We start from the raw sequence: 25,619 nt of genomic DNA, 5'->3' as shown, positions 1-25,619 counted from the left end.
TGGGTACTGCAGCCTATGACAAAAGATTGCACATGCAGGCCAGCGTCTTCGTATAGCCTCCTTATAACCGTACCTCTCAATATTCGTCATTTTAGGGACACTATTCACCGGAGTTGTTTCAAAATTCGTATTTAGAATTCGTAATGGGAACTACAGTCAATGGCAAAAAATTGTCTATGCAGGTCCAGGTCTTCGTATAGGCTCCATATATCAGTACTTCCCTATATTCGGTATTTTGACGATTTTAGGTATAATATTTACCGAAATTGTATCAAATTTCATATTTGAGTTCCTACTAGGAATAACGGCTATATTCAGTCTTTCAAGATTTTAACAAAATTTTTTTACGGATTTTTTTTTTTTTTAAATTTGTTAATTTCTTTCCATATGGTGGAGGGTATTCAAAGGTCGGCCCGGCCTAACTTACTGCTTTTTTACTAGTTTAATTTAGTGTATCGATTACAAATATTGGCAATAATTTCTGATCATTATACCCTCAGCCATAGGGCTGGAGAAGGTATATATCATTTGATACGGTCAAAACGTGCCACGTCGAAATAACAGTTTTAGAACCTAGGTCTCTTTGGACCAAATCAGTTTCAGGACATTTAGAGTCGATCTAGCAATATCCGTCCGCTTGTCTGGCTGGCTGTTGCGCACGACAATTCTCAAAGAGAAGATCCGATTTAGTCCAAATTCGCTTCATCGTAGCATTATTATAAATCTTAGATCAAATTCGGAGATGGACAATATCGGTCAGCTCCTTTTGGCACCTCCCCACAAATGAAAGTGAAATTATTATTCGATTTTGCTCCAACTTTGCAAATCCTAATATTTCCATCAGAAATAGGCGTGCCAATTACACACATCCCAATATTTTTACTAACCCAAGGTAAGGTGTGAAGATGAAATGTATCGGTCCACTCCTTGTGGTACCTTGCCCACAAAGGGTCAAAGTTTTGAATGTCCATGAAGCTCTTATTACACGAAATTAACATCCAATTCCATTCAGACTTGGCAAATTTCAATATTTCTATCTACCCAAGATCTGTTATAAAAATGGAAGAGATCGGACCACTTCTTCTGATACCTCCCCAAAAAAAGTGTGAAAATTTTGAATTACCAAAACGACCATATAATCCAAAATAAGCATCTGGTTCTCTTCAAATTTCACACATCTCATTATTTCTAATATTTCTGATGTGAAGATGGAATATATCATCCACTCCTTCTGGTACCTCAAAAAATTCTGGTACCAAAAAAGGTCGTAACACGCGAAATTAACATCCGATTGCATTCTCTTTTTGTACATCTCAATATTTCCATCAACACGAGATCTGTTATAAAGATGATACAGATCGGACCGTTTCTTCTGGTACTTCCCCCACAAAGGGTTCAAGATTTTTGAAAAACAAAACTCTTTTTTGAATAATGGTGTTTTCACTGTTCGAAAAATCGAACAGAGGAGCGATTGGAGTGTAGAATCGGGGTATGTAGGAAGCTTGGGGTTGTATGATTAAGATTAATAAATTAAAAAAAAAATCTTGGACACCCCAATACATGCCTGCTACCAACAATGCCAATTGTGCGTAAGGCAATAACTTTGATCTTGCCAATAAGTTTTGCTTTATTTTCATTTAAAACAAGTTCCTCTGGAGATTATTGGTTTCCTCGTCCCACATGTGAAACAGGAAGATATAGACGCCCACTTTGTGAAGTCAGTCGTCTTACTTCTGCCTTTTAACAATAGGTCTGTCTGTTAAGTCTTCCTACAAGAAATTCCTGGCAACTCCTTTCTCAGAGAGTAAGGTAGTTTTGTTCTCTTTTGTCAGTGAACTGTATAAAGGAAACAGGCAACATACAATCAGCTGATTTGACAAAACAAAAAGAAGCTAAGCGAAATTCAAATATCTTTTTAAAAAATAAAAAAATAGCTTTTGATTTTCAAAATTACAAGTTGAAAAGTATCAGCTGGGTATACAGATGTATACCCTCAGCCAATGTTCGATTATTCAAATATATTTTGACTTCTGTTATGATTGTTCAAATTGTTGACCCTCTATGGAGTAGGCTCCGAAGGAATGGGCCAGTATTGTCCATTTCGTATCGACCTAAATAAATATGTTATAAATATTACGACGTGCCAGGTTTGGACTATATCGACTACTTCCTTCACTTTATATAAGATTGGTAATAATTTTTAGAAAATGTCAAAATATGCCTGAGGTACCAGATATAGTCGACCGAAGTATTCCATTTTCATACTTCATCTAATACAGATACTAATATTGCTATGGACAAAATTACAAGAAAATCGAACATTTATATTCAATTTTATGCGAAATCATAAATTCCGTATTCATCTCAGGGTTCTGGTCGAGAGAAATTTTAGATATAGCAAGTTGTAAAGAATAAAAAAAATTGTAATAGAATAAATGAAAATTGTGAACCGTTGTAGAACCAGTTACCAGAAGAAATAGTCCGATCTCTACTATCTTTATGAATTCCGAATGGAATTGTATATTTATTTCGCGTTTTATGAGCTTCCTGGTTAACCCTTTGTGGAAGAGGTACCAGAAGCAGAGCGCCGATATATCTCATCTTCACAGCAGATCTAGTTTTAGCAAAAATAATGAGGTGTGTGAAATTTTAAGATAACCGGATGCTTATTTCGTATTTTATACTCGTTTTAGTTATTCAAAATGTTGACCCTTTGTGGGGGCGGTACCAGAAGGAATGATCCGATCTTTACCATCTTTATAACAGATAATGTGTTTATAGAAATATTGAGATGTGGCAAGTCTAAATGTAATCGGATGTCAATTTTGCGTTTTGTGAGCTTCATGGATATTTAAAATGTAGACCCTTTGTGGGGGAAGTACTAGAAGGAGTGGACCGACTTATCCCATCTTCACAGAAAATCTTATGTTAGTAGAAATATTGAGATATGCGAAATTTAAAGAGAATCAGATGCTTATTTTGTGTTTTACGAGCTTCATGGTCATCCAACATTTTGAAGGAGTGGGCAGATATATCCCTTTGTGGGGGAAGGTACCAGAAGGAGTGGACCAATATATCCCATCTTCACACCAGATATTGTATTAAGGAAAATATTGTGATGTGTGAAGATTGAGGACAATCCCGCTCTTATGTCAAATTTTATATAAGTTATAATTATCCCAACACTGATGAAAATATTAGGATCTGCAAAGTTGGAGCAAAATTAGATTATTCTTTCTCTTTATGTGCAGTAAAAAAAAAAAAAAAAATATATATATATATATATATATATATATATATATATATATATATATATATATCGATCTATATATATATATATATATATAGATCGATTCCGGAGATGGGAAATATCGGTTCTCTCCTTCTGGTACCCCCAAAAAAGTCAAAATTTTCAAAAAAAAAAAATATATATATATATATATATATATATATATATATATATATATATATATATATATATATATATATATATATATTTTTTTTTTTTTTTTTTTTTTTTTTTTTTTTTTTTTTTTTGAAAATTTTGACTTTTTTGGGAGGTACCAGAAGGAGAGAACCGATATTTCCCATCTCCGAAATCGATCTATGTTTGATAATAATATTACGATGTACCAAGTTTGGACCAAATCGGTTACTCCCTTCGAGAGTTATCGTGTACACCAGCCATACTGACAGACGAACGTACGGGCATTGTTAGATCGACTCCAAATATCTTGAAACGGATTTGGTCCAAAGAGACCTAGGATCTAAAATCTTTATTTCGATAAGGCAGGTTTTGGCCGTATCCAAAGATACAAACCCTCTCTGGCCATATGGCTCTCAAATCGCTCTCTTTTTCAACATTTGTGTGACAAGTAAGGATTTCCAGTTACAAATTGCATCAATTGGAACGAACTTCTGAGTAACCAGACAGACCTAATATTATATTTATTTATTTCCTATAGGGAAATGAATACCATGTCGCTTCGCACACACACACACATACAGGTACAACATCCAACCCTCAGGCAATTGAAGTAAACAATTATTCAAGCGACGACAATGAAGACCATGTGTCTCTATTTTATTTGAACAAATAAATGCAATTTGTTTTTTTATTTTTCCGTTGTCAAGATAATTAAACAGAGTCACGATCTGAGTTGAGTTGGAAGTAAAACGAAACATTGAACTTGAATATTTTGAAAATGATATTACGTTGCAATACAATCTATATTACATTATATATATTAGATCTAGATCTATATATATATTAGATCTAGATTAACACCCAGACGAAACGGCTGAAGCTAGAATGTTGAAATTCGGCACGAGGGTCAGCCTTGTTGTGTAGTCGATTGATAGGGTTAGGTTTTTGGAAATTCGTACTAAAAGTGTACGAAAAGTACTAAAATGTACTAAAAATTGAATAGATTGTATTGGACAAACGGATTGAGCTGTAATTCTTAAATTTGGGATGAAAGTCAATGAAATTCGAAGGTTGCGAAAAGTTCTAAAATGGCACTTTACTTTTAAAATGGTACCATTTCGTACCATGTTCATGGTTTGAGCTAAACATTTGAGATTTGGAATAGGAATCAAGGTTGAGAAGTAGAGTCCATGTAAGGAGGTAGTTTTGGTACTAAACGGTGCTAAATTTGGTACCATTTGAATTTGAAATAACGGATAGAGCTGGAATCCTGAAATTTGAAAATAAAATTACTAGGATTTTCGAAATGTGTACCTATTTGCGCGGTACTAAATTGAATATCATTTCGATTTGGGTGAACCGATAGAGCTGGAATGTTGGGATTTGGAAATACGATTACTGTTGCATTATAGAACTGGGGTGTGTAGGTGTTATCGGTAATTCGTAGATTTGTGTTCTAAATAGTACTAATTTAAATTTTGGGAGAATCAATAGAGTTAGAATCCTGAAATTTGGAAACTAATATTTCCATTGGATTGTATGATGTAGTTAGTTATTGAAATTTGTACTTATATGTACTAAATTTGGTACACTTTGGATTTGGGTGAAGCGATAGCGTTGGAATTTTGAAATTTGGAATTGAGATTACTTTGAGAGTTTAGGATTGGAAATTCGTACTTATGTGCACTAAATGGCACTAAATTTGGTACAATTTGTATTTGGGCGAACCTATAGGGGTGGAATCTTTAAACTTCGGTGGGGGTGTAGGATTGGGGTATAAAGAAAGCTTTGGAAATTCCTGCTTATGGATACCAAATGGTACTAAATTTGGAACACATTTAAATTATCGTGAACCGATAGATCTGAAATTTTGGAATAAGATTTTTATGGAGGTAGTTTTGGAAATTTGAAGTGTAGGATTGGGGTATGTAGAAAATTTAGGAAAGTGAAACTTATGTGTACTATATTTGGTACAATTTAAGTTTATGTGAGCCGTTAGAACTGAAAACCTGAATTTTGGAATTTGGATTATTGTTGAATTGTAGGATTGGGTTATGTAGGAACTTTTGGGAATTCGCACTTATGTATGGTAAATAGTAGTACTTTTGGTACAATTTGTAATCCGGTGAACAGATTACTGTTCATGTGTTGCCTGGACATATGGCGGTCGTTTCGGGAATGAGTACCATAATAGTACCAAAAGTACTGAAAGGTACTAAATATGGAATGAGGTGAAGGGATAGAGATAAATTTCTTAAATTTGATTTTTGGCGGTGATTTGGAAATGTGCACTATAATTGTACGAAAGGTACCAAATAGTACCAAATTTGGTAGTGGGTGAAACATTAGAAACGAAATCCTGAAATGTTATATAGATGTCACAAATGTGTACTATAATTGTTCGAAAAGTACTAAGTGGTGCAAAATTAGGCATTAGGTGAAGGGATGGAACTGGAATCAGGAAATTTGATATTGAGGTCTCTGTTGATATCTGGCATTGAGATATAGAGGTGGTTTTGGAAATGTGTACTATACATGTACAAAAAGTACTAAGTGGAACTAAATTGGGTAGTGGGCGAAGAAATAGACCTGGAATACCAAAATTTGATATAGATTATACAGTTGGTATCTGAGGTTGAGATTAGAAAATACGTACTTTAGTTGTTCGAAAAGTTCTAAGTGGTATTAAATATAATATTGAGGGCAGGAATAGAGCTGGAATCCTGAAATTTGATATCGAGATTTCTCTAGGTATCTGGGATTGAGAAAACGAGGTGGTTTTAGAAATGCGTACGATAATACTAAATAGAAAAAAAATTGATATTGGTTGAAATGATAGGGCTGGGATCCTCAAATTTGGTATTGAGGTCTTTGTTGGTATCTGGAATTGAGAGGAATAGAGCTGGAATCCCGAAATTTAATATAAGGGTCACTGTTGGTTTCTAGGGTTTACATATGGAGACGTTGAACTAGTTTTGGACAGAAAAATTGGATGTGGTCCATTGTACAATGGTTTTAGTAACATCCTTCTCGGTAAACTTTAAAATGAAAGATTTTAGAGATTTTTTGGTGTAAAAAAGAAATATTTTTCAAATATTCTTTCCGATCCATGAATTTTGGTCCCGATACATGAATTTCAAATCATAAAAATCAAAGGACTGTAACAAGTAAAAAAGCAGTAAGTTCGGCCAAACTGAACTTTCCCCTCCATACCCTCCAACATTTGGGAATTTTCAAAAACAAAAAAAAATAAAATTCATAAAAAGATGTTAAAAATGTCTATACGACGACGTGGACCTGCATAGGCAATTTTTGTCACAAGCTATTACATTATTCAAATAAGAAACTTGAAAACAAATCCGGTGAATAATGTAGCTTAAATTATAAAAATATCAAATATTGGGAGAGTACCGCTATATGGGGGAAAAACGAAGACGTGGACCTGCACAGACAATTTTCTGACACAGGTTGTAGTAGCTATTAGGAACTATATATATACAAAATTCCAAACAATTTCGGTGAATATTATACCTAAAATCGTCAAAATACCGAATATACATAGGGAGGTACTGATTTATGGGGCCTATGCAAAGACCCGGGCCTGCATAGACAATTTTCTGTCATAGACTGTAGTTCCCATTACGAATTCTAAATAGGAAATTTGAAAAAACTCCGATGAACAATCTCCCTAAAATCGTCAAAATATCGAATATCGGGGGTTTCCGTTGTATGTGGGGTATACGATATCTTGGACCTATATAGAAATTTATCTTCCAAGAGGTAAAGTGCATAGAAATAACTTTTAGTATGTATTTTTATACAATTTCATTGAAAAATTTAGGTAAAATCATCAAAATGTCAAATATAGAGAGGTACCGTTATATGGGGGTTATACGATATCGTGGACCTATACAGACACATTGTTCACGCTAAAATCATGAAAATACCGATTATTGGGAAGTACCGTTATATGAAAACAATACGAAGACGTTGGCCTGCATGTGCAATTTTCTGTCATAGACTGTAGTTCCCATTACGAATTCTAAATAGGAAATTTGAAAAAAACTCCGATGAACAATCTCCCTAAAATCGTCAAAATATCGAATATCGAATCGAAGGAACTCAGAATGAACTACTTTAGTGAATTTTCAGACAAGTTCATTGAAAAATTTGGCCACAATCATTAAAATACCGAATACCGAGGGGTACCCATATTGAGACTGATCTGCGCAAAATTGTAGCTTCCTATCTTCATTCATTTTGACTCTAGCGTGACCGGGCTAGTCGTCTTAGAATTCTACACTAACCAAGAATATATATATTTTGTTATTATTTCGATGAGTTGCAAACGGAATTACGCACTTAATATACCCTCCATACTATGTGTTGTGGAGGGTACAAAAATTAACTATTAAAAATTAAAAACTTTGTAAAAAATGTTATAAAACAATTCACAGATTAGGAAATCTCAAAAAATTGCTAATGGCTTATACTGTTGCTAATTTCTTACACCAGAAAAAAATACTCCTATGTATTAAACCCTTAATATTCTGGCATGAATCATCGTTCTCCACTAATAAACAAACGCTGTTTTTATAAAAACAACAATAAAGGGATTAAGCCTGAACATTTTGCAACAACAAAATGGCTTTAAATGTTGAATAACAAAAGAATCTAGCGTGACCCAGTTCAATTTTGGTTCATAATTTCAACTAGGAAATCACCTGATGACAACTTATGCCACAAAGAAAATCATCTTGTGCCATGCTCCCCTTGTTCGCTTTTCACTTTCCATTAAAATCCCATAAAACACCATTTCACCATTACAGATAACTAACTCCAAATCATAATTCACTTTTTCGATTAGGAAATCTTTGTTTATGGCATAATTATGCAAAAATCGAAACTGCTACCGTTTTCATGTTATTTGACTGTTTTTTCTTTCATTTTCCTCAAACTTTTGATTTTTTCTTTCTTACGACAGTGCATGGGAGATTTATGAGGCGTTACACGAAACAGATCATTAATTATAATGAAAAACCCCACAGAAGAGAAGGATAGAGAGAAATGGAAATAATTCAATTCAATAAATTTCCATATTTATTTATGGAAAATTTTAATTGGCGGGGGCAAACTAATGTGTTTGTGTTTCAGGTAAAGAAAAAAAGTGAGACTGCAAATTTTTTTTTTCAATTTTTTTTTTTTTTGGTAATACACGGTGAGATGAAAAAACTGCAACCAACTTCAGACTGCTGTTATTTCTAAGCCACTCGTCCGACAGCTGTTAAAATTATTCCAGTGACAGCTCATTATATTGTTTACAAGCGTACAAAAGCATTTTGGTGAGAATTCTCTAGAAAAAAAGTTATTCGTGATGGAATTCAAGCGTGATAGGGTGATTTCTTTATATTTGGCTGGAAGACCACAAGTGGCTATCGTTAGAGCACTCCAGCATTTAAATGTGAATAAATATTTTGTGTCTCGTACCATCGCTCGTTACTGTGATACTGGTAGCGTAGCACGACTTCAAGGAAGTGGACGGAAGAAAACAGCAACATCATCAGAAATGGTTCGAAAAGTAAAGAAGCGACTTGATCGAAACCCGCATCTTAGTGGCCAAAAAATGGCTTGTGATTTGAACGTATCGAAATATTCCATTCGGCAAATATTGAAAAATGAGCTCGGGGTAAAGGCATTGAAATTCCAAAAAGTGCAAGAACCTACACCGCAACTGGGAGAAAATAGACTCAAAAAAGCTAGAGTTGCTTCGCTTGGCCGAATGTGGTTTTCTCCGATGAGGAAACATTCCACTTTCGGTTGGCCACCAGAACCCAAGCGCCGGCCATGGTGATGGTGTGGGCCGCCATAACAGCCGATAGTCGCTCTCCGCTCGTATTAATCGACCGTGGCATCGGAATAAATGCCGAATATTATCGCGAAAATATTCTGGAGGGTTTTAAAGTCTTGGGCACGCAAACATGTTTGCCGCAGACCTTGGACATTCGCGCCACCCAAAAATGGTTACAAAATGAGGTTCCTCGCTTCATTTCCAGCACTCAATGGCCACCAAAATCTCCGGATACCAATCCGTTGGATTATTTTGTATGGAATATTTTGGAAAGCAAGGTGGGCTCTAAAAAATACCAAAGTGTCGATCCCCACAAGCAAGCGCTTCGCCGGGAATGGGCCACAGAGCACCACTCGGACAGCGTGTGACGGCCTCATTGGCCATTTGAAGGCCAGAATACGTGCCAAAGGTGACCAATTCGAACAACTTTAAACTTATTCAAAATCTCCGGATACCAATCCTTTGGACTATTGTGTTTGGAGAATTTTGGAAAGCAAGGTGGGCTCTAAAAAATACCAAAGTGTCGATCACCACAAGCAAGCGCTTCGCCGGGAATGGGCCAAAATACCGCAGAACAACATTCGGGCAGCGTTTGAAGGCCATAATTGGTGCCAAAGGTGACCAATTCGAGCAAATTTAAATTTATTCTAAAATTTGATGGTATTACCGAACTTTTTTTGCTTTCATTCAATAAAATTTAAAAAAGAAAAATGTAAAAATTATGACGCTTGACTTTGTTGCAGTTTTTTTAGCTCACCCTTATATGACTGACATTCCCAACAAAGTGTGACTATCATAAACAACGATGAGGTAGAAGATAAGGTAAGGAAACCGATTGAAGTGACACTTCTTTTTTTTTGGTAAATTACTCCATAAAGTTGTTATGAAGAAAGACAGGCACGAAAATGCAGATTGGCTCTTCAATTGCAAGTCAACAAAAAAATGGTTTCATTTTTAATCCATAATTGTATCTTCTTTGGGTCTGTACACCCACACTGAAAAAAAATATATTTTGTTTATTGCGGACACACATTTCTTTCTGCCCTCCATGGCAATCTCACTTACCAACAACAGCCATCAGATGATGATGATGATGGGAGATATTTGGTGACTGAATGCTTGAATGGATATTGGGCGGAGATGCCATACTCTAACCAAACTCCACTACGTATTCCGCTTGGGTACACTAAGTGAGTGGGTCATATGCAAATATATAATTCGTCATGGTTGCTATGGCTAAAAAACACAAACTTGGCAGGAAAGAAAGGCGGATCGACGGATGAATAACTGGAAAACAGTCATCAGAAAATTGCCAAAGTGAAATTATTTTTTTTATTTTGCTTCGTTTTCGTTTAAGACCAAAAAAATCTACAGATTGTCATTAAGATGCCGCGACACATTTGCCTCGTCTACCTATGTACGACGAGATGTAATGAGTCAAGATATGTATGTGTCTATCTTTTTATGCTGCATATGCAGTTTGCTGAAGTATATAAACATACGTGTATTCAGATGTATGTATCTGGATGTTTATAACAGTGCCTTGGGGGACACTGAACGTACGTACCCGTACGTTTTCACATCATTAGAGGCGACAAAGTAATTATCTATGAAGTTTCTAAAATACATTCAAACTATTATCATAAATTATAGACAATTAGATGCAACAACAAGAACAACAGCTTTTATTTTTTAAAGGGGGAGGCTTTAATTATTTCCGCTTTTTTCCGTAAGTAACGATTTTTTATTTTTCAAGACCTTCTACGACAAAATATGCCTTCTAAAATTATTCCAAAACTAAAACAACTAAAAGACCTTCAAGAGGTCTTTCATAGATTTTTTGTTCTGAAGAAATGATATACCCTACACAAGGCAAGATGGAATTTTCAAAAATTTGTATTTCTTAAAGAATATCTTTTTAAGGCCTATATAAGGCGTGGATTTTTTAAAGAATATTTTTTCAAGGCCTATATAAGGCGTGGATTTTTTAAAGAATATTTTTTCAAGGCCTATATAAGGCGTGGATTTTTTAAAGAATATTTTTTCAAGGCCTATATAAGGCGTGGATTTTTTAAAGAATATTTTTTCAAGGCCTATATAAGGCGTGGATTTTTTAAAGAATATTTTTTCAAGGCCTATATAAGGCGTGGATTTTTTAAAGAATATTTTTTCAAGGCCTATATAAGGCGTGGATTTTTTAAAGAATATTTTTTCAAGGCCTATATAAGGCGTGGATTTTTTAAAGAATATTTTTTCAAGGCCTATATAAGGCGTGGATTTTTTAAAGAATGTTTTCGTATATTAACTTTGTCATTCCGTTTGTAACTCCTCGAAATACTCATGTCAGACCCAATAAAGTATATATATTCTTGATCAGCGTAAAATTCTAGTCGATTTAGCGATGTCCGTCTGTCTGTCTGTCCGTCTGTAATCACGCTATATTTCGAACGAAAATTTTGCACACATGTTTATTTTGCCAGTAGGCAAGTTAAGATCCTAAATGGTCCACATTTTCATATAGCTCCCTCCCGATATTCGGTATTTTAATGATTTTAGCGACATTATTCACCGGAATTGTTTTAAATTTGGTATTTAAAGTTCGAAATGGGTACTACAGCCTAAGACCGAAAATTGTCTGTGCAGGCCAACGTCTTCGTATAGCCACCATGTAACAGAACCTCCCGATATTCGGTATTATAATGATTTTAGCGACATTATTCCCCGGAATTGTTTCAAATTTGGTATTTAAAGTTCGTAATGGGTACTACAGCCTAAGACAGAAATTTGTCTGTGCAGGCTAACGTCTTCGTATAGCCCCCATATATCAGTACCTCCCTATATTCGACATTTTGATGATTTTAGCGACATTATTAACCGAAATTGATTCAAATTTGGTATTTGAAGTTTGTAATGGAAACTACAGACCAGACAGAAAATTGTTTGTGTAAGCCAACGTCTTCGTATAGCCCCCATAAAACAGCACCTACCTATATTCGGTATTTTAATGATTTTAGCAACATTATTTACCGAAAATATTTCAAATTTTGTATTTGAAATTCGCAATGGATACTACAGCCTATGACAGACACAAATTGTTTGTGCAGGTCCACGTTTTATAAGCCCCATGGTACCTCCATATATTCGGTATTTTGATGATTTTAGCTACATTTTATTCAAGTTTCGCATTTGAATATTGTAATAGCTTGTGACAAAAGTTGTCTATGCAGGTCCACGTCGTCGTATAGACCCTAATATAAGGCTACTTTCGGTATTTTTAAGATTTTAACAGAATTTTTAACGGATTTTATTTTTTTGAAAATTGTTAAATTTGTACCAAATGGTGGAGGGTATTCAAAGTGTGGCCCGGCCGAACATAGGTTCTCTTTTACTTTTTTTTTAATTATGTTCAGTGTCTTCTTTCTATGGACGACCTTTCTTTCCTTTTTGTCTCTAATAGAGGTTAGGAAATTCTTCGGTGTATGAGGTCTCTTAAAGTTATGGAAAAATTCCTCTATCTGGATTTTTGTCAAAAGGTCTCCCCCCTCTGTCTACAGAGGCCTTTTGATAAATTAACTTTTTTTCATACAATCCAATCACCATAATTGAACCCATAATTATTATAACAACAACAATGTTAAACATAATTATTTCTTTAATTGCAAACTAAATTATAATTTGTTCCGCTTCTTATTGTCTTAGCTCAGTTATGGATTTTCTTATTCTTGACCTATTATTTGTTGTTCTTCACAGACTGTTGTTGTTGTTATTTATATTTTTTTTGTTTGTTTCATCGCTTACCCAAGTCACATTCAATGGTGGGACTGCCAGCCAGCCAACCGGCTGACTGATTGAATAAAAAACTATGTTGTAGTCAAAAAGAATAACAATAACAACAAGTAATTGCCGATAACATTGCAGAAAATCTGTTATGGCCAATAATCCGGTCACGACGACTACAAGTACCACCACAAGAAGAGGCCAAAAAAAGGTAACGTTTTTTACGAAAGATGTTATTGTTGCTGGCTTTCGTAAAATTGCAATAAACCAAAGCAAAGCAAACAAAAAGCATTTTTGAGTTCATTTCGTTTCATTTTTATTTAATTCAAAATCCAATTCAAAATGTGTTTGACGAAATTCGCTCACAATTTATAAAATATATTTCAAAATTTGTGGGTATTGTCAAGTTGATGGCATGACGAATTATTCTGCGGCAAACCGACTTTTATTTAATTTTAAACCGTTAGCTTGGCTGTGAGATTTTTGCGACCTTTCAAATTATTTGCACGAATTATTTTGTAATGTTGAATGAATTGAATTGAGTTGAGTGGAGTTGAGTGTGGAAAAAACCTTTCCCCCACCATTAGATCGTCGTTTAGTTGTAAACGGCAATTGCCATATGAGAGAGCAAGAGATAGATGGATTAGATGATATGCAATTTGTAGACATGTAAATGATATTAAAAACAAACATGTTTTTGAATTGAATTCGGTCGCTTGGTTTTGTAAAAAAAATATTTTTTCTTTCTTTCGAAACAAATACCTATAATTCAATTGTACATGGGACAGTGCTAGGAAGACCCAGGGTATTGAGAATTTTTCGAATAAATCTAGACAATAAGTTTTCTCAGATCGGAGAAAATGAGAAAAAACAAGTAAAAACCAGTAAAGAAAGTCCTAAAGTCGGGCGGTGCCGACTTTTTGATACCCTACACCACTTTGCTAATTTAGTAGAGCTCCACATAACAATTGAAAAGTTTTTATGGGAAAATTCAATCATACACGCTATGATTATAATTATAATTTAAAGTTCAAAGGACTAAATATGCCGAAGTATTTGTATCTTTTAAATTCGGACTTGTATTGCCCATTTGGTGCTTAATTAATTTGAAATCGGATAAAGATATATATGGGAGCTATATCCAAATCTGAACCGATCTCGATAAAATTTGGCAAAGATATTTCTGAGCTGCATTTGATATATTTCCCCAAATATTGTTGTTACAGAGTGCATAATACGGCTGCGGAGGACAAAAATAACAAATCGGATGAACCATATATATGGGAGCTATAACTGTATCTGAACCGATTTCGATCAAATTTGGCATACATATTTTCAGGCCTAATTTGATATATTTCCCTGAATATCGTTGTTACGGAGTGCATATTACGGCTGTGGGTAACAAATACTACAAATCGGTTGAACAATATATATGGGAGCTATAGCTATATCTGAACCGATCTTCACCAAATTTGACATACTAGCTTCTAGACTCAATTCGGTCGAAAGTACAAAATTGCATACCATTTGGGCAAATATTAGATGTTTGGTGCACAATAAAAGGTAAATCAGACGAAGTTATATATGGGAGCTATATCCAAATCTGAACCGATATCGATAAAATTTAGCAAAGGTATTTCTGAGCTGCATTTGATACATTTCCTCAAATATTGTTGTTACAGAGGGCATATTACGGCTGCGGAGGACAAAAAGAACAAATCGGATGAACAATATATATGGGAGCTATAGCTATATCTGAACCGATTTCGATCAAATTTGGCATGCTTATTTTTAGGCCTAAATTGGTTGTATGTGCCAAATTCTATACTATTCGGGCTGATATTACACGTTTGGTGCACAATAAAAGGCAAATCGGACGAAGATATATATGGGAGCAATATCTAAATTTTGACCGATTATCTCCAATTTCAATAGGGTTCGTCCTTGGGCCAAACAAATGTTGTTTGGTAAATTTCATCTCAATCGGATAATAAATGATACCTGCATTTTGTTCACAAGAATACATGGACAGACGGACGGACGGACGGACATGCATAAATCAACTCAGAAAGTGATTCTATGGATATCCTCAAAAGTAGCTATGGGTCTATCTCGCTTCCTTCTTCATGTTACAAACAAATGCACAAAGACATAATACCCTTACCACTATGTGGTGTAGGGTATAAATATTAAGTTCGACCGGACAGAACTTTTAATATCCTCCACTTTAGGGTAAAGATAACATTCGAACCCATTAATCCGCGAAAAAATGTGGCAAAAATCATCAAAATATCGAATATCGGGAGGTACCGTAATATGGGTACTAAACCAACACGTGGACCGATATATCTCATTATCAATACCAAATATTAGTAGGTTTAGCCGATATATATAAACAGGGTGAGATGAAAAAATTGCAACCAACTTCAGATAAGCCACAGTCCTCGTCCGACAGCTATTAAAATAATTCCAGTTATATTATTTACAAGCTTACAAAAGCATTTTGGTGAGAATTTTCCAGAAGAAAAGTTATTCGTGATGGAATTCAAGCGTGATAGTATTATTTCTTTATATTTGGCTGGAAAACCACAAGTGGCTATCGTTAGAGCACTCCAGCATTTAAATGTGAATAACTCCTTTGTGTCTTGCACCATCGCTCGTTACCGTGATACTGGTAGCGTAGCCCAACGTCAAGGAAGTGGACGGAAGAAAACAGCAACTTCAGCAAAAATGGTTTGAAGAGTAAAGAAGCGACTTGATCGAAAACCGCGTGGCAGTTGCCGAAAAATGGTCGTGGCTCGTGAGCTGAAAATATCGCAATATCCCATTCGGCAAATATTGAAAAATGAGCTCGGGGTAAAGACATTGAAATTCCAAAAAGTGCAAGAACTTACACCGCAACTGAAAGAAAATAGACTCAAAAGAGTGGTTTCCCTTTGCCGAAAATGGTGAATTGCCGAATTTGGTTCTCTCCCGATGAGAAAACATTCGTTGTCCAGCAGTTTATAAACAAACAAAATGATCGTGTTTACTGGCCAAGGAGGTCAGCTGAAAATGTGCACCTTCGGTTGGCCACCAGAACTCAAGTGCCGGCCATGGTGATGGTGTGGTGGTGGTGGTGTGGATATCGCAAAAATATTCTGGAGGGTGTATTAAAGCCTTGGGCATGCAAACATTTTGGACGCAGACCTTGGACATTCGAACAGGACTCAGGACCATCGCACTCAGCACGTACCACCCAAGAATGGTTACAAAATGAGATTCCTCGCTTCATTTCCATCACAATAGTTTTATCAACCCAAGGTCTGGTGTGAAGATGAAATATATTTGTTCACTCCTTCTGGTACCTCCCCCACAAAGGGTCAATATTGTGATTATCCATGCAGCCCATAAAACACGAAATGGACATCCGATTCCGTTCAGACTTGGTGCGTCCCAATATTTCCATCAACTCAGGATATGTAATAAAGATGGTAGAGATCGGACCACTCCTTCAGGTACCTACCCCACAAAGGGACAAAGTTTTGAATAACAAAAACGATTATAAAGTCCAAAATAAGCATCCAGTTCTCTTCATATTTCACACATCTCATTATTGCTACTAACACAAGATCTGCTATGAAGATTGGATATATCTGTCCATTCCTTTAGGTACCTCTCCCACAAAGGGTCAACATTTTGAATATCCATGAAGCTCAAAATTAACATCCGATTCCAATTAGACTTGGTATATCTCAATATTTCCATCAAGACAAGATCTGTTATAGAGATCGGACGACTTCTTCTGGTACCTCTCTTACATAGTCGGTATACATCAGTCGGCAAAACCGACCGATACTTTTTTACTTGTTTTATTTTAATTTGTTATATGAAGCTCTACTAAATATGCAAAGGGGTTTAGGGTATCATAAAGTCGGCCCGCCCGACTTTTAGACTTTCTTTACTGGTCATACTTCATCTACAGATAACAATATTGGTATGGGCAAAATTACATAAAAAACTAACATTTATATCCAATTTTTTACGAAATTATTCCATACTCATCTCAGGGCTCTGGTTGAGAGAAATATTGAGATATAACAAGTTGTAATGAATCGCTGACTTATTTCGCAAGTTATGACCGATGGCTGAGGTACCAGAAGGAGTTCTCAGATATATATCATCTTTTCAACAGATCTTGTGTTAGCAAAAATGGTTGTATGTATGAAATTTGAAAGGAGTTAGATGCTTATTTCGCTTTCTTTGAGCATTTTGTTTTTCAAAATCTTGAACCTTATGTGGGAGAACTACCAGAGCCAATTTAACTCTTACATTACATTTTATAAGAGTCATAATTATTCAAAATGTTGACCGTTTGGGGTGGAGGTACTTAATAGATTGGACCGATATTGTCCATTTTCGCTCCTGACCTAGCACAAATATTAGGATTTGCAAAGTTGAATTATGCTTTTTCTTCATGGCGGTAATTTTTTTTTTTTGAAAATTTCGACCTTTTGCGGAGGAGCTACCAGAAGGAATGGCCCGATCTCCGCCATCTTTATAATAGATCTTGTGCTGATGGAAATATTTAGATGTACCAAGTCTGAATGGAATCGGTTATTAATTTCGCGTTTTATGAGTTTCATCGATATTCCAAATGTTGACCCTTTGCGGTGGAGGTACCAGGAGTGGATCGATATGTTTCATCTTCACACCAGAGCTTGAGTTAATTAAAAATATTGAGATGTGTGTAATTTTAAGGCAAGCGGTCTCTTATATCACATTTTATAAGAGTTATAATTATTCAAAATTTTAACCCTTTGTGGGGGAGGTACTTGATGCAGTGGACCGATATTGTACATTTTTGCATCTGATCTAGCACTCAGGCAAATATTAGGATTTGCAAAAATGGAGTAAAAGCGGATTATCCTTTCTCTTTCTGTGCAGCAAAATATTTTCTTTGAAAATGTACCAGAATGAGTGGACCGATATTGTCCATCTCCGAACTCGATCTAAGTTTGATAATAACATTACCATTTACCAAGTTTGGATCAAATCGGATAATCCCTTCGAGAGTTATCATGCGCACCAGCCTGGCAGACAGACGGACGGACGAACATCCCTAGATCGACACCAAATGTCCTGAAACGGATTTGGTCCAAAGAGATCTAGGGTCTTAAACCGCTATTTCTATATGACACGTTTTGACCATATCAAATGATATATAGCCTCTAGCCAGGGTATAACAAGAATGAGTCCTTAAATTTTAATTAAGCTTGCTTCACCTGATACCTAAGTTACGCATTTTATGAAGACTCGCCAATTTTTGGACTTATATTTGAGGGATTTAACAATTTTAATAACTCGTTTTATTAAAACATGTTCTGTGTAAACAAGGTTTTTCAGCTACACAGATATGTGTAGCTTTGCTCTAGCAAACAAAAATCTGATTCCCATATTGCTTTTGCCATACACATACTCCACAGATTTGTGTAGACCACTATTAACAAGGTCCCATGGACTCTATTGGAATTTTAACATTTGTTTAATTCTTTCTGTTACAGTGAGTTGAATTTCAATTTATCGTCAAAAAAATATACCGAACATTTTATAAATGACTTGTTTTTTGAGATATTTAGGCACACACATACATACATGTGTATGGTAGGGTGTAGAAAGAAGCTTTTGGGTAAATAACCAATTCGTGTCAGAACATATTAAATGATTTGAGTGCCACATATATGGATGCCCTCAGTCCATGGAGAAAGTAAAACATGTGGCGTACAACAAAATTGATTTTTATAAACTTAAAGGTAGTACAAACTAATGATGTTTATGTTTAATGATCGAAATGTAGCTAAACTCTACCACATGTGGAGGATATAAGTTGGGGTTGGTCAAAATGTTGATATTAGATCCTTGTTATATATCGATCAATTTGGATTCAAAAACTTAGTGGGTCGAACTTTAACATTTTTTAACAATTGGGACAAATTTATCAATTCTCAAAAACAATAAAATCCGTTAAAAATTCTGTTAAAATCTTAAAAATACCGAATGTACCTGTTATATTAGGCTCTAAACGATGACATGAACCTGCATAGGTAACTTTTTTATTCAAATTCAAATGCGAAACTTAAAAAAAAATCGGTGAATAATGTAGCTAAAATCATCAAAATACCGAATATCGGGAGGTACCGTTATATGAGGGCTATACGAAGACATGTACCTGCACAGACGATTTTCAGTATCCATTACGAACTTCAAATACCAAATTTGAAACAATTCTGGTGAATAATGTCGCTAAAATCATAAAATGCCGAATATCGGTAATTTAAACAATTTACTTTAATTCGTTCGGAAGCTAGAGTGATTTCCACAGACGGACGGACATCGCTAATTCGACATAGAATTTTATGCTGATCAAGAATATATATACTATGTGGGGTCTAAAATGTATATTTCGAGGTGTTCATACGGAAGGACAATCTTAATATACCCTCCATACTATGGTGGAGGGAATAAACAAAATTGCAAAAGTAGTAGATTCTTGCAGCATAGTTTTGTCATTCCGATTTTAACACCTCGAAACATAAATTTTAGACCCTACAAAGTATATCTATATTCTTGATCAGCATAAAATTTTATTTCGATTCAGCGTCGTCCGTCCGTCTGTGGAAATCACTCTAGCTTCGGAACGAAATTAAGTAGGTTGATCCAATTTTACTCAGATATGTATTAGGTGTGTAGAACTTTTGGTATTGAAAATGGGTCCATGTTTTGGTATGGCCCCATAGAACTGTGCCGAAAAATTTAAGTTTTTTTTGTACATTTTAGCCACAGTTGGAACCCGAGTTCGCTGTATGCATAAAAGTCCTTTTCAAAGAATCCTGGGCAAATGGAACAGCATCCAAAAGTCAAATATAGAAGAATGTCTTTGAGAACGAGACCTTTTCTCATTTTCAATTTATAGATAGAAGCCTTTCTGAGATTATTCTATAGGTGGAGGACCCTCTTAAGGTATTATATATATTTCCTCTGAACAGAATACCTTATAAAAGCCCCTCAGATATCAAATGGTTGCACATTTCTGCTAACAAGACATCATCATTTTCCAAACGAAAAATAAACAAAACAAAACTAACGTTTCTGTTCATGCACTTCCGTTCTGAATGCTCTTTAAACTTACCTTGAAAATTTTGAATGGTACCGGACAATTTTAACAATACGATTTATTTATTATTGTTGTTGTTTTCCTTTTTTTCTGCGATTTTTCAATTATCTTTTGTGTATAAGATCATAACAAAATAGAATTTTTAAGCACAGAATTTTTGAAACACTTTTGAAAGTTCGATAGAAAAATAAATGAATGGGCAAGGGTTGCCAACGTAAAAGCAATTTTAAAATTTCGTTTTCGAATTTTCAGGAAATTTCCCAATGGGAATTATTTTTCACACAGTACAAATGGAGGTGGTGGAGGTCTTTTTTTCAGGAAAAGAATATTATTTTTTTTTTATTTTTTTTTTTTATAAAATTTCACAATAATTCTGTCGTTATTTTATTTAGTTTCGATTTTTTTCTCTTTTTGCCTCTTTGAAAACAAACAACTAAAAAAAAGCGCACAACTTCAACAACAAACAAAATGCAACTGAAACTTTGCCACAGTCGCTTTTGGCATTTGAGCGTTTTACAAGAAAGAGGCAAAAACAAAAAAAAAACAACAAGAACAACATCTCATCGACAATAAAACAAATGAATAATGAATGGGGCTTGGGAACTTAAGAAGCGAAACACAGACACACAGAGCAAGCTAAAACGCAACAAGAAACAACGCGCACAGACAAAATACAACCCAGCAGCTCAGCATACGCCGGCTGAGGAGGAAAGGAAAAAAGCGAAAAAAAACTAAGGCCCACAAAAAACCGAAAAACCGTAATAAAAATATTATAAACCATTAAAACAATAACAAAAGTTCGAATAAAAGTTTTGAGACCAAAGTGTGGCTTTAATGAACATCAGCAGAATGACAAAACATCAGAGGGCCAGGCAGATAGGCACATAGACTAACTAGGGGGTATCTAAACGACGGTTGGTCGTTGTGTCTCGCCATTTCGTTCGTTTAGGTTCATTGTTTTGTTGGCTTGGCTGGCTGACTTGAAAGAAATGCGGCTAAAATAACAACATTCAGTTCAACAGCTACTAACAACTAACCACCGCCACCAGTACCAACCACAACAACAACAACATTTGCTATCTACTCACCGGTAACAAGAAAATTGCTTTTAAAACAATTTCGAATGAAATTTGAAAGAAAGACAAAGGCTTCACTCGAAAAGAAATGAAGAAATTCCCATATAATTATGGCAACAGCTAAACGGAAGTTAACCCCCAGATAGAACCCACAACGGAGCAAGATTTTTATTCAACGAACACCAAATGACCGGCTAAATACAAATGACCCATTAATGTTAGGGAACGAAACATAAATATTGCAAAATGGTTTTGAAATAGCTCAGTAAGTTATTGTAAGGTTTTGGCGACTGAAGTGCAAACTAAGCCTAGGATTAAAAAAAAAAAAAAAAAAACGATTAATAAATGCTCTGTTCCAGAACCTGGAAGAATCTACTAGTTTTGCATTTTTTTTTTTTTTTTTCAATATTAGAAAGGGAAAATCGGTTATCGTTGTAAAAACATTTACATTCTTGCCGTTCTGGAACAGACCAAAAATAGGAAATTTAAAAAGTGCAATGAAAATAAAAGTGTTTGAATATGGCGCTTAACGTAACAGTGTATTTTATATGCGATATTTTGAATTGGTTCAGGTCAGCCTGATCATCTGTCTGTAGGGATTTAATATTCCCTCGGAAACAGCTAAAAAAGCACCAGCCCGTATGGTCGACAAAGGCTGAAGGCACACCGCTATGTTATGTTTTTGATTTAAAAATAGAACACATTTTCAAAATTTCAGAACTTACCTACTTGTTATAACCTCAGTGGCTAGAGAGTGTATATAGGGTGAGATGAAAAAACTACAACCAACATCATACTGCTATCATTTACTAAGCCACTCGTCAGACAGCTGTTAAAATTATTCCAGTGAATGAGCTGTGACTTGTTTACAAGCGTACAAAAGCATTTTGTTGAGGACTTTCCAGAAAAAAGTTATTCGTGATGGAATTCAAGCGTGATAGTGTGATTTCTTTATATTTGGCTGGAAAACCACAAGTGGCTATCGTTAGAGCACTCCAGCATTTAAATGTGAATAAATCGTTTGTGTCTCGTACCATCGCTCCTTACCGTGATACTGGCAGCGTAGCCCGACGACAAGGAAGTGGAAGTGGACGGAAGAAAACAGCAACATCAGCAGAAATTGTTCGAAAAGTAGAGAAGCGACTTGATCGATCCCGCGTCGCAGTGGCCGAAAAATGACTCGTGAGCTGAACATGTCGCAATATTCCATTCGAATTCGAGCCATTGAAATTCCAAAAAAATGCAAGAACTTGCACCGCAACGGAAAGAAAATAGACTCAAAAGAGCTAAAGAGTTGCTTCGCTTGGCCGAAAGTGGTGAACTGCCGAATTTGGTTTTCTCCGATGAGAAAACATTCGTTGTCCAGCAGTTTGTAAACAAACAAAATGATCGTGTTTACACTTGCCAAAGAGGTCAGCTGAAAATGTGAACCTTCGGTTGGCCAACAGAACTCAAGCGTCGGCCATGGTGATGGTGTGGGCCGTCATAACAGCCCATGGTCGCTCTCCGCTCATATTAATCGACAGTGGCATTGAAATAAATGCCGAATATTATCGCGAAAATATTCTGGGGGGTGTATTAAAACCTTGGGCACGCAAACATTTTGCTCGTATACCTTGGACATTCCGACAGAAATGAATGGTTACAAAATGAGCTTCCTCGCTTCATTTCCAACGCACAATGGCCACCAAAATCTCCGGATACCTATCAGTTGGACTATTGTGACTGGAGAATTTCGGAAACAAGAATGGCACTAAAAAATACCAAAGTGTGGATCACCTCAAGCAAGCGCTTCGCCGGGAATGGGCCAAAAAACCGCAGGGCAACATTCGGGGAGCATGTGACGGTTTCATTGGCCGTTTGAAGGCCATAATTCATGCCAAAGGTGGCCAATTCGAACAAATCTAAACTAATTCTAAAATTTAATGCTATTTTCGACATTTTTTTTGTTTAATTTTTTATCTCACCCTGTATGGGAGTCCTTACCAAACGTTTGACGATATAGCCCATCTTCAAGCTTGACCTGTCTTCAATATAACTTCAAATACAAAATTTAAAAAATTTCCGGTGAAAAATGTCACATAAATTACCAAAATACCGAAAATAGGGAGGTACCATTATATGGGGGCTATACCAAAACCACCATACAATGGTGGAGGGTATAAAAAGAATTCGATGAAAATTCTGTTAAAATTTTAAAAATACCGAATATAGGGAGTTGCCGTTATTTTGTGGTCCATACGAAGACTTGGACTCGAAGAGGCAATTTTCTGTCCCAGGCTGACTCCCATATTGGAGTGCAAATACGAAATTTGAAACAATTCCGGAGAATAATGTAGCTTATATCATCGAAATGCCGAATATAGAGAGGTACCGATATTTATGGGCTATACGAAGACCTGGACATAGACAATTTTGGTACCCATTGTAGTACTTATTAGGAATATCAAACACGAAATTTGAAACAATTCCGGTGAATAATATCGGTAACATGTAAAAATACCGAATATAGAGTGGTACTGATATATGGGACCTATAAATAGGTAAATCACAAGTGCCAAAACCTAGAAATCCGCTCGGAAATATAGGGAAAATATTCACTAGACATAAGAAAGTGGAGTTATACCTCTATGTGTGGGCCCTTATCAAACGTTTAACAATATAGCCCATCTTCAAGCTTAACCTGGCTGTAGCCAAAAGACAATGGCACACAATAGACAAGACGTGGCTAAATTGACACGAAATATATCGGATTTTTTTTCGAGGAATTACAAAGCTAATGGAATCCTAATAGATCCTCCACCTTATAATAATGTCTATAAAAGAAAATTTAAAATGTGGCGCCCAATACAGTTGCCATTTTTATGACGTCGAAAAATAAAACAAGCAAAAAAACATTAAGTTCGGCCGGGTCGGACTTTTTATACCCTCCACCTTAGAGTAAAGAAAAGTAAAGAAACATTAGAATCCGTGAAAAATTTGACAAAAACCATAAAAATACCGAATAACGGGAGGTACCGCCTTTTGGGGCTATACAAAAACGTGGACTTATACATACAATGTTTCGCCACCGAAGCTAGAACCCATTATGACCAACAAATACCAATTGTTAAACAAATCCTTGACAAAAAAAATTGGCGAAAATCATCAAAATACCGAATATAGGGGGGCTATACAAAAGCCTGGACCTATACATAAAATGTTTCGCCACACAAACTAGGACCCATTATAACCTACAAATACCAATTTTCAGACAAATCCGTGAAAAAAAATTTGGCAAAAATCATAAAATATCGAATATTGGGTACCTCCTCGTTATATGGGGACTATACCAAAACGTGGAGCGATATATCTCATTTTCAATACCAACCATCCTAGACACAATACAAATTGTTCTGCAAAATTTTGACGCTCCACGTCAAATAATGTGGGCTGTATCGCGATTTCAATCGAAAGACGAACGGTCATACAGATAGAAGATTATAAATTTTATGCTGAATCTTATACTGATATGAATATATATATACTTTATGGGGTCTACGACGAATATTTTGGGATGTTATAAACGGAATGACAAAGTTAATATACCCTCCATTCCAAGGTGGACGGTATAAAAAGGAAAGAAATAAATTTATAAAAACAGGTAAGAAAGTTCGTGTCCCTTTGTTGGAAATGTATATGGGGGTCATTATTGTTTAGCGACGTACACAAAAATGCCTAAGTTTTCCATACAAAAAGTCCAAAAAATGGGCATTGGTTAGTGGTGACATAACCAGCGACCTGTAGTGTAAGGTTATCTGGCGCCCAATTGCAAAAACTGCAATTCCATGTGAGATAGTTCAGTTCATCGAAAAAACGAACTATGTTCCTTGAATGTGTATTACAAGGGTTCCGAAAACTGTTTCACGGAACTCTTGAGAAAATATTTAAAAATTGTGAATTTTATACCAAAATTATGTTTTCCCCTCCCCGACAGCAATCAGTGTAAACAGTTTCCAGAATAAAATTGGAAAATGCCATTGTGGTTAAATATAACTCATTATTAATTTATTTTTGTAAGAATATCACTTTTTTCAAATCTCAAATAATTTCCCTTCACTCCATCAACCAAAAAAAAAACAGCTCTAAAGTCCACCATTCAAACTTTGTTGGTTAATATTTTTTTTTTTTTTTTTTTTTTTTTGGAAAGACACAAAACTGTTACGCTTAACTGCCACCAACATCAGTCACTCAGTCCACCAGCCAGGCAGCCAGCCACTCAGTCCATTTATGTTGCACTTCTACTCTTCGAGGGGGCAATCAGGTCTGTTGTTAGAGTCAATGAAGTTGCTGGATTGT

At 35.5% G+C, this 25,619-nt stretch overlaps 1 protein-coding gene across 1 annotated transcript in view; it reads right to left on the bottom strand.

The window, feature by feature from the left end:
* LOC101895780 (protein quick-to-court) overlaps nucleotides 1-20,398 on the bottom strand; it is a 95,181-nt gene extending 74,783 nt beyond the window's left edge. The window contains exon 1 of the mRNA XM_020036795.2: nucleotides 20,221-20,398. The gene's annotated coding sequence lies outside the window, so the exon portion shown is untranslated. The remainder of the gene's footprint in view (nucleotides 1-20,220) is intronic.
* Between the last annotated feature and the right edge of the window lie 5,221 nt (nucleotides 20,399-25,619).

The sequence above is a fragment of the Musca domestica genome, unplaced genomic scaffold, assembly GCF_030504385.1.
Source record: "Musca domestica strain aabys unplaced genomic scaffold, Musca_domestica.polishedcontigs.V.1.1 34, whole genome shotgun sequence".
Taxonomy (NCBI): Eukaryota; Metazoa; Arthropoda; class Insecta; order Diptera; family Muscidae; genus Musca; species Musca domestica.
The sequence above is the reverse complement of the archived record's forward strand: the minus strand, read 5'-3'. Positions and strand labels throughout refer to the sequence as shown.